The sequence below is a fragment of the Ipomoea nil genome, unplaced genomic scaffold, assembly GCF_001879475.1.
Source record: "Ipomoea nil cultivar Tokyo-kokei standard unplaced genomic scaffold, Asagao_1.1 scaffold1735, whole genome shotgun sequence".
In the NCBI taxonomy this organism is placed as follows: domain Eukaryota; kingdom Viridiplantae; phylum Streptophyta; class Magnoliopsida; order Solanales; family Convolvulaceae; genus Ipomoea; species Ipomoea nil.
In genome coordinates, this window is record NW_017618163.1 from 1,088,229 (window position 1) to 1,099,220 (window position 10,992).

Genomic DNA, 10,992 nt, shown 5'->3' on the forward strand with positions numbered 1-10,992 from the left:
ATTTAGGTGTTAAGGTTACAATTTAGGGGTTAGTGTTTAGGGTTACAATTTAGGGGTTTAGATTCAGGGTTACAATTTAGGAACTATTAGTGTGCACACCCCCTAACCAGGATTACAAGCCCGGCGAGAAATTTCCAACCTCGTAACGTGGGAATACGACGCGTTTCATATACTGGGACTGCAATGTCAGGGTTACAATTTAAGGATTAGGGTTTAGGGTTACAATTTAGGGGTTAGGGGTTAGAGTTACAATTTCGAGGTTAGGGTTTTGGGTTATAATTTAGGGGTTAGGTTTACAATTTAGGGATTAGGGTTACAATTTAAGAGTTAGGGATTAGGGTAACAATTTAAGAGTTAGGGATTAGGGTTACAATTTTGGAATTAGGGATTAGGGTTACAATTTTTGAATTAGGAATTAGGGTTACAATTTGAGGGTTAGGATTTTGGGTTACAATTTAGGGGTTAGGGGTTAAGGGTTAGGTTTACAATTTAGGGATTAGGGTTACAATTTAGAGGTTAGGATTAGGTTTACAATTTAGGGATTAGGGTTAGAATTTAGGGGTTAAGGTTACAAATTAAGGGGTTAGTGTTTAGGGTTACAATTTAAGGGTTAGGGTTAGAATTTAGGGGCTCAGGTTACAATTTAGGAGTTAGGGTTTAGGGTTACAATTTAGGGGTTAAGATTCAAGGTTACAATTTAGGGTTTAGGGTTACAATTTAGGGGTTAGGGGTTAGGGTTTTATTTTTTTTTTTTTTTTTTTAAAGAACATTGGAACTTTATTTCACCACCAAAAGAGGCACACGGCCTTACAAGATACGCCATAAGCCCAAAAGTGACCTATGGCTCAAAGAGGCATGGGTCAAAGAGGCATAATTAAAGCCTTTTATACACAAGGACCATATGGTCTAAAACCAAGCAAGGACCAAAAATGGCCTAACCTACACAAGGGCCATAAAGGCCTAAATACACCAAAGGTAAAAACCTAACTACAAAGGGCCTAACCTACACAAGGGTTTAAGGTTACAATTTAGGAGTTAGGGGTTTGAGTTACAATTTAGGGGTTAGGGTTTAGGGTTACAATTTAGGGGTTAGGGTTACAATTTCGGGGTTAGGGTTTTGAGTTACAATTTAGGAGTTAGGGATTAGGGTTACAATTTAGGAGTTAGTATTAGGGTTACAATTTAGGGGTTAGGATTTTGGGTTACAATTTTGGGTTTGGGTTTAGGTTTACAATTTAGGGGTTAGGGTTTAGGATTACAATTTAGGGGTTAGGGTTAGGGTTTTGGGTTAGTGGTTAAGGTTTAGGGTTACAATTTAAGGCTTAGGGCTTAGGGCTTAGGGGTTAGGGTTACAATTTAGGGTTATAGTTTATGGGTTAGGATTTAGAGGTTACAGTTTAGGAGTTATGATTTAGGGTTACCATTTAGTGTTTGTGGCTACTCATTATTTGACCACAATGAAACATAATCACATCGGCAATGGTGTTTAAAGCCTAACAAACAAACTGCGTGCTTTAAGACACTTTAAACGAAGCACGGGTGAAATAATAATTGAAGAATATGAATATGTGTAATTTAAATTAACCAAAAAAAAAAACCACAAAATCATGCATAATAGGCATTTAATTCAGATCTAAAAGGCTCTAAGTCTAATTCTAAAAAATAGGTTTTTCTAAAGGCATAAAAAACAATAGGTATCATTCCAATTTAATAATAATATCTGTAATCAACTCATCAAAACATTGTCAATAAATAAAAATAATTCAATATAATCAACTCATCAGTCGATCAGCCAATAAAATAATAGATCAACAATTTAAGGCAATTTAAATTCCTTGTTACATACCTCTAATGCAATTTGCAGCTCTCTAGCCTCAATTTGAAATTCTTGTTTGAAAAATGCATTATCACCAAAAAAACAGAGGGAAGCTGTAGATAATAAACGTAAGTGGTTAGTGAAAAATCAAAATGCTATTTAACTTACAACTGAAATGCATAGTATTACATGGAATGATAAATGGTTTACTCATAAACCATTTACTAAAATTAATAAGGAAGTCTATTCTAACATGAGAGCTAATATAGAAAAGGTAAGGCATAATGTTCTCTACTTTTTTCTTAATTTTTTCCCAAGGAAAAGCAAAGACGTGACAATACTCCACCAAGGTCACGCCAACCTCCCTTAGGCCCGTGTTTTGGCGAACTTTTTAGCCCAACCCCACCATAGCAGGTTTGGTGGGCCCAACCCCGCCCATTTCGACAACCCTACGTATAAACTACTAATATTCAATCACAGTAACAATGAAATTCATTGAACTGTAGATCTCTCTGCAGTTACAACCCTTCACCTATGCATAATCATTTGAAAATGCTCCAATCAAACAGCTTTGAAGAATTGTATATGTCCCTGCAATCAAATGAACATTTCTCTACAAACATTTCAACATGTTTTTATGAGCACTTCGACATTTTTGTTAAACACAAACAAATATAGATTAATCAAAACAAAGTTTCACCAGATCCATAAACTCAAAATAATTTTACAAAATATACATCAGAGTTCCAAACGGAAATATCACCTCTCACAGCTCGTTGATAAATGACAGATGACTTGGAAAATCTCGGTTCTCAGTACTGAAGGAAACAACCCCAGCAAACCAATCTCACCGCTCAACATCAGTAATTGATTAATGACTTGGAAAACCTCAGTAACAATCTAGTACTGCGACAAAGTGAACCCAAAGGAATAAAACCATCAATTGCAATCTCTTATTTGAAGAAAAACGAAAACAAATATTAACTTTTAAATACTATATGCAATTCTCCTGCAAACGACTAAACTGTGCAACAGGCCGGTTGTAGAAATTCCCTCAGACCAAGCAATAAATGGTATTTTAGGATTATATTTCTGGGAATTCTGGAGCAGGGGCAGAAGACTTCAAGAGTGGCTGAAGGGCCTTCACAAAGATGCTCGTATTTGGACAGAACTCTGCCTCATACTGTACACACAATGCCGCAACAGCAGCCAGCTGAATACCAAAGATTACAAAAAAAAATATTGTTAGATATGATTGGAAACATTTTTTTATACTCATCCTAGTTTGTGAGAGAGCTTATATCTCATGTCCCACAGACAAGATGGCAAGAATCTTTAACTTCAATACCATTTAAAAGAACCTTGTAACTTGGTAAATATGTGAAACGTAAAAGACAATGGAAAAACTTCATTCTGGAAAAGAAATGGTAAACCATTACTCTGGTGCATGATAGCCATATCAGGAGCTTGATTTGAAAGGTTAAAATCTGCAATCTTTGCTTTAAATTCTTCAAACAGAAAGACATTGCCGGATCTGATATCCCGGTGTATTACAGGTGGTTGGCCCTTGAGTCAGGAACTCAGCATTTGAATCTTATTCAGATGAAACATCTAGCTTTTGCACAGCTACAGATTTACCATCATTTAGATTCGCGAAGTACACTCTTCCATAAGATCCTTCACCAATTAAAGCCTTTGATCCAAAATTTTCAGTTTGCTCTTTCAGTTCATCCAATTGCTTTTTGCACTTCAGTCTTGACCAGGAGTTGCTACCTTCGTGCCTTTTTCATACCCTGAAATATGGTATGGAGAGAGTAGATAAGGAAACAAATCTAACTGATCCATCAATAAAGAAGAATACTGAATACATCATTTAAAAGAAGTCAGGAACTTTTGAATTGTAACTAATTTCGAAAAATACAATCGCCTTGACAAAAGTCTTAGTAAAATGCAACAAAATGAGGTCCGAATTAGAATTGCGTACTTTGAAGTTTATTTGCACTAATACACTAATATGGTGTCTGAGTATACAGAGTAATAAGATTAAAAGACATAGTTTGAAGCTACTGATAAGTAACAAAAGAATACCAATTCATTTTTGGTTTTCCCACTTGTTTCAATTTTAACATGAGAAAGGTAACAAGTATAATGGATGCGAGTAAAGGAGCATGTGCCTAACAAAATCCCCACTAAAAAAAAGGAAATCAAGCATCTTTATCACGGTCCTTCAAGAGAAGTAAATTTTAATCAATGTATATATATATATATATATATATATATATATATATATGTATGTATATATATATATATATATATATATATATATATATATATATTCGACAAAAGGCATTCTTTTTAATAGTCAATGGTGATTGATGTACATCAGTTACAACAAAAAGTTTTCAAGTACTAAAGGCATTTAGAAGTTTAAGGATCAGAAAACAAGAACAAAAAATGGCCCATGGCTACCTGTGTTGCCACAATCACTGACTAGAAACTCTTACTCATGCTTGGATTGGAGAACAATGAACATTGCATTCGGGGTCCGTTCACAAGCAATTGCTATATTCTAAATAACAAAGTGAAAACGAAAGGAGAATTTGACAAGATTTATTTACCAGTTGCATAAATTTATCATCCATCACACTTCATGCCAACTAATTGTCACAGAGATCAAGCAAAAGATTCAAAAAAAAAAAAACAATTAATTTCAACTTTCAAGAATATCTTATAGATTTCTCAGTAGCCGGAGATTAATCTAGATTGTTTGACTAAATTTCACACATCCCGAACATCATAAATCCTCCATAATTAAATATGATGCCAAGATGCACATACATAGACAGTAAAAATATCTTAGATTTGGAGTGAGAGACTCCTTTAAGAAAGAAAAATAGTAAAATGCTAAATTCAAATCACTTCACAGAACAAATGTCGATAGAAAAGGTAAATACCTTACACATAAGACAACCTTGATCATAAGCACAGAATCCATCCATCTGCAGTTTGATTTCCTCATCTTTTTGGATATGATTATTATATTCATCCAACATCTATAGAGATATAATTTTAATGTCAGAAATTGTTGAATAACAGGAAATATCTTTTAGTGATTCATCTAACTCCCATCTTATCTTATGGAAACATAGCATAGATATATACAGGTAAACAATGACCCTTACACTATCCCTATTTAGAAGACTCTTAGACTCACAGAAACATATTCCAAGATATTTCTATAGAAACATAAATAGCAATATATATAGATATAAAATAATAGCAGTAAATGAAAATTCAGACCTTTTACCCAGATAATCAAATAACTAGAAGCATTAATAGCTTACCCAGTGGTTAGTACATGCACACTCATTTCGATTCCCATAGGGAGTTTTGTCCTGGCTTGGGATGATTGCTTAAAGGATTGATTTATCTCTTTTGATAGTTCAATATCCTGGACAATTACTTAGTATTAAATTCATGATCTAAGCTCATAAAGATTTCAGGAAAAAACACACACACACACACACATGACACACCAATGGAATTATTTCTAGTATCAGAAGATAAATTGCCTAATTCCAAACAGGTGCCATACAAATACTGCCAGGCTCTATAGAAAACAATACATTTCCCTCCAGCCACATGTTTATTATAGCATCCATAACTAATGGCAATGGACAGTGGTACTGGTTAAGTGAACAGAGGATCAGAATTTACAAGCTATTATTACTCATTTACTCTTATAAGTTTGTCCATTTGGGAAAACAAAAAACATGAGCAACGTGTTTGATACTTAGAGATCTATATGTGTTTGATACTTAGATATCCCTTCAAGTTTATTGGTAAACTGGCTACCACACTCCGTCTTTAACTGTGACAGTAATTTGAAAAATGTTGGTAAGGTAACAAATTCAAAGAATAAATAATGAAAATCAATTATTGAAAACCTTACCTTATAAATCATGGACTTCTCTGCATCAATTGAAGCACTTTTCCCCAACAATAACCTTTTTGCAAGATCTTTCTTGTAGAATGCTTCAAAAAAATCTTTACCCTACAAGAGAAATAAATAACATATATCAGCTTAACGGTGATGGAACTACATCCCAACACGCACTAAAATACCACGACGAATATGATAGATACAGCTCTTTGTACGAGTGTTTTCTCATACGGTCATACCTGTATAAAACGAAATAAAACCCAAGGCTTTGTCAAGTGTACCCTCCAACTCCTCTTCCGATGTACCCAGTACCCTTATTCCCGGCACGAAGTTTTTCATCCAGAAACTTAGCAATCAGCTCCACAGGGGCAATATTCTAGCAAGGAGGTTGAAATATTGTGTAAGCATCAATTGGAAATATATTATGTCAGAGTAATTGCATTCTATGCAATTTACTTCTCCAAAATAAAATTAAGTATTCTATTCAAGAAGGTTACTCAAGTTAGTACTAAAACTAATTTCTATTCAACTATGATGATAATCAGATTTTTTCCCTCTGACCCTTTTAGCAGTTTCTATCTATTCTCCACCATGTTTGAAACAATGTCAACTTGCATTCTTTCTTTCTTTCTTTCTTTCCATACTTGCCAATCTGTAGCAGTCTGCTTTTTGAAACCAATGCCAGAATGATCCCTTCTTAGTCCCTTAGACTTAGGATGGATCACCCCTTTCCAGATCTGGCAAGCAACCTGCAATACAGCCATAACAGAATGTAAAACAACATAGAATAACAATGCAGCCCCTCTTTTTTGGCAATATAATTCTAAACTTTCACATAAGAAAGGGCACAATGGCCTTACATTTAACCCCCTATGTTGTCTTGCCCAAGTGCTATGAACCATGTAACCACACATTACTTGCCAACAATTCAAACAAATAGATGACACCACTCTTAGCCGAAGGGACTAGTAATTGCAACCATTGTAGCCTTGGATTCAATTGAGCATGTTGACAAGGATATTCGAAACTCCCCAATCCTCCCTTTAACCGTGTAGGTCATGCTCCTCCTTTTCATCCTCAAGCCCTCATGATCCTCCCTCCATACATACAAATGGCTATGCCCATTAAAGACCAACACGTGATCCCTTGCCCCCACCCTTAGGCCAATAAGGATGGACACCCCCATGTAGAGCTCTACATTTTTCTAGGGGCACCCATTTTGTCCCCGACCTAAGCAATAGGCAATACCCTCAAGGCAAAAGAAAGTCCACCTGTCACTACAAAGTGGTTTTACGAAGGACCCTTTACGAGTTGCTTAGGGCATCCTTAATAGTGGAGATTTTGGTGTGGTTTTTAATGAGTTTTTATAGGTGTTATTAAAAAAGAGAGAATGAGATGAAATAAAAAAATTGAGAAAAAAAAAAAAAACAAAGCAAGAGATGAAATTAAAAAAAAAAAAAAAAGTCAAAGCTTTAATTAACCACACAACAAAAAATAATATATATGCATTTCTTTAATTTATAATTATGTGCCTACAATGCCTTTATTCAAAAAAAAAAATTTATTCATTATCAATAAATTAAATAAGAGAAATAATTGCATTAGTTATATTATCTTTATTTTTCTTCAATATAAAAATTCTTTACATTCAAATTCATCAATTGATTACATTGTCCCTACAATGTCTTTATTCAAAAAAAAAAATATTCATTATCAAAAAATTAATTAAGAGAAATAATTTCATTAGTTATATTGTCTTTATTTTTCTCCAATGTAAAAATTCTTTATATTCAAATTTATCAATTGATTATATTCACTACATTGTCTATTATCTTTTTGTGCAATATTTTTTAATTAAATATCAAAGTTATAATAAAAAATAATGTTATATATTTATTTACCAAGTATTTTATTAATACCATCAACATAATAATAATAATAATAATAATAATAATAATAATAATAATAATAATAAAAAAGTCAATCATATTAACTACTTGAGGATTTGTTAACAAATGGAGCATTCAAATCACACAACAAATTGAGGTGGGAAATTACCTCGCAATGTCTTTATTTGAGAATCAGCAGTTAGCGGTTATCGTTAGCGGATTTGACCAGCGAATTATATCAACGGGTGGTAAAAAGATATTTGGAAGTAGTAGTAGTAATAGTAGTAGTATGTATGAGCTTCTCATATATAATCTTGCATTACTTATTTAATTATAAACATTGGGCATTAACTCATTCGCGCAATGCGCGTATAAAACTAATGTATATATATTATTATATATATACTAATAAGAGCCAAAAGAAGTTAGGCCTATAATGGGTAGAAAAAATGACGGTCAAATTATTAAACGAAATGAATGGTTCAGATTGCTCAGATTTTAATTTTTCTTTAGATTTTAAAATCTATCCTTAATTATATGTTCTTCTCTTAAATACCCACACACCGTTAACTTTTCCGTTAAAAATTATATTATCTATTAACTTACTCATTGATTTCAATAAGAAAGGTCTTAGTTTCGAACATCATTCTAATCAAAGTTGGCATAAGTAAGTTCCTCACTCTATTATACTATTATTAAATTAAATAAATTAAATAAATTAGTAGCTACGACAACAAAAAATGATACATATGTATTTCTTTAATTTAAAATTATGTGTCTACAATGTATTTATTGAAAAAAAAAAAAGAGTTAATTCCACCATAGGTCCCTTGCCTTTTGTGGGAATTCCAAATTTAGTCGTCGCACACTATCATTTTTGTCATTTAACATCTCAGACTATTATTTTGTGGACAATTTTAGTCATTTTTATGACTTTTCCTATTTTTAGTAAGGATATTTTTGTCTGTTATACTTTTTTGTTATTTTTTCGATTTCAACCGGTTTAATTGGCTTAAAACTTTAGGTAACCTCTGATTTTTAGTAATCATATTTTTCAACTGATTTTTAGTAAAGTCATAAACCAATTAAACTGATCCTAGTTTTCCACGGATTTATGTCTTTTGCACCTAATGTTCTTCTACGCGTCTTGGGGGGGGGGGGGGGGGGGCGGGGGGGGGGGGGGGTCAGTCCGTATACTCTATTCCTTGGGGACATCTACTCTTGTTGGGGCATTTTCACCAGGAGTATGGAATGTAGTCACTCTTCTTAAATCAGTAAATGCATATGTTAGGTTATTTGCTAAATTTTGCAAATTAATTATCTTCTAAGCTTCCAGTTCAGCCTGGCTAGTGCGAGGGTCTAGGTATTGAAGATATTTTTCATCCCATAATATTTCTCAGTATAGTATTTCATTAAATGTGGGCTCTTATCTCCCCTTAATACTAGAAAATGGTCTTCATCGAAGATGCAATCTGCGTATCTCGCAGTAAATTGGTCCCTGGTCATGGACTCTAGGTATTTAATGATAAAGGGAGATTCATAACCAATATAAATACCTAGCTTTCGTTGTGGGTCCATAAAAGTACGACATGTATGTGGTATAGGGACATTAATTGCAGAACCAAAATACACATATGTGGGAAATGTTTGGTTCCGTCTCTCGTACTAGTGATTTGTATACAAAGATTTGTGATTCATATCAAATATGTAAATTTGAAATTTATTTCTAATTGATGAGTAATTTAGTACATTTGTATACAATGCTTGTTAACTTGTGATATTACTTACAGTGTGTCATGTGAGTTAATAAATATTTAAATTGATTAATTTTAAAAACTATTTTAAAGTAAAATTTATTTTATTAAATAAATATCATAAATATTTAGTCAAAATAGCATTAACTTCACAATTCAGTTAGTGGAATATAATTTTGATAATTAATGATGGTTTATTTATTGAATATGTAGTAGTTACGTTAATAAATACTTACATTTATTGAACTGATCTGATATGAATCAATAGCTGAGATTACGACCTTGTTTGATTAATGGCGGATCCGTCAAATTTTTGGCAGATCCACCATTTTGACGTTTTAACGGAAGTCAAAACGCCAAAAACCATGTTTGGTTATCAGCAGTTTGGAGCAGCGATTTGGTCCAAACCGCTGAAATCCCAAACGCTGCTCTGGCATTTTGGGGAAGGAATCCTTCCCCAAAACACCCTCCATTTTACATTTTTTATAAAAAAAAATAAAAATAAATATAAATATTAAACTCATACGTAAGAAGCCGAAGGCTTACGTAAGAAGCCGAAGGCTTACGTAAGAAGCCGAAGGCTTCTTTAAATAAAGAAGCCTCAGGCTTCTCTTCTCTTGCCCATCCGATGTGGGATGGGCAAGAGAAATTAATTGGCGTTGAGCTCCCTTTTATAAGGGAGCTCAACGCCATTAATTTTATAAAACTTTCGATGTGGGATTTTTATCCCACATCATTTTTGTTTTTTTTTTAATTTTATTATTATTATTATTATTATTATTATTTCAAAAATTATTATTATTATTATTATTATTACTAGTATTTTCACCCGTGCGATGCACGGAATAGAATTGTTGTAATATATTAAGAATATTTAAATCGATATATAATTATTTAAGAGTTAATTTCACCAAAGGTCGTTTATCTTTCCTGACAATTTCAAATTTAATCCTAGACTATAGTTATTAATTATTACAATTTATTCTATGTTACAACTCTTACGTTAATATTCTTACTATTATTATTAACACTTAATTACTTTTAGATATTATTATTACCACTTATATTATTATTATTATTATTATTATTATATTATTATTATTATTAGTTTCTTTTCAAGTACTGTTAGTATATAATGGTCGTGAGGCACAATAATAATATAACCATAATTAAATATTCTTGTATTGTATTCCGGAGTTAATGCCATTTTTGGTCCTAGACTTATTGAGGCATTGACACTTTTCATCCTCCATAATAAAAATTGCCACTTAGTAGACACTGCTATTGGTCAATGGACAGTTTTGATCCTCCGTCAATGAAGTCGTTTGTTGACCGTGAATTAGAAGGGCTTTTCTGTCTTTTTATGTCTTATTCTTCTAATCCTGTTTAGACCAGCGCTGCTATGACTCCTGTGAGGCGAGATGGCGAGACTTGGCGGCTAAGTAGTAACCGTCGGTAGTGAGTAGCAGCGAGGTTCTTCTCCGGCGAGTTGTGGGTACGGCGGCGAGCATATGAGGCAGTAACTCCTTCCGGCGACGGACCAGTAAGGCAGATCTGGTGGTGCAGCAACAGATCCGGCGAGGTTGGGGC

At 33.3% G+C, this 10,992-nt stretch overlaps 2 long non-coding RNA genes across 2 annotated transcripts; both read right to left on the minus strand.

The window, feature by feature from the left end:
- Positions 1–2,474: 2,474 nt before the first annotated feature.
- Positions 2,475–4,872, minus strand: LOC109191987. Its single transcript, XR_002056024.1, has 3 exons — positions 4,771–4,872; positions 3,256–3,609; positions 2,475–3,029 (listed from the first exon to the last, which is right to left on the minus strand). It is a non-coding gene; the product is annotated as an uncharacterized LOC109191987 (long non-coding RNA).
- Positions 4,873–5,639: 767 nt separating this feature from the next.
- LOC109192018 lies at positions 5,640–7,044 on the minus strand. The gene is made up of 4 exons (XR_002056028.1): positions 6,620–7,044; positions 5,999–6,508; positions 5,769–5,870; positions 5,640–5,687 (listed from the first exon to the last, which is right to left on the minus strand). It is a non-coding gene; the product is annotated as an uncharacterized LOC109192018 (long non-coding RNA).
- Between the last annotated feature and the right edge of the window lie 3,948 nt (positions 7,045–10,992).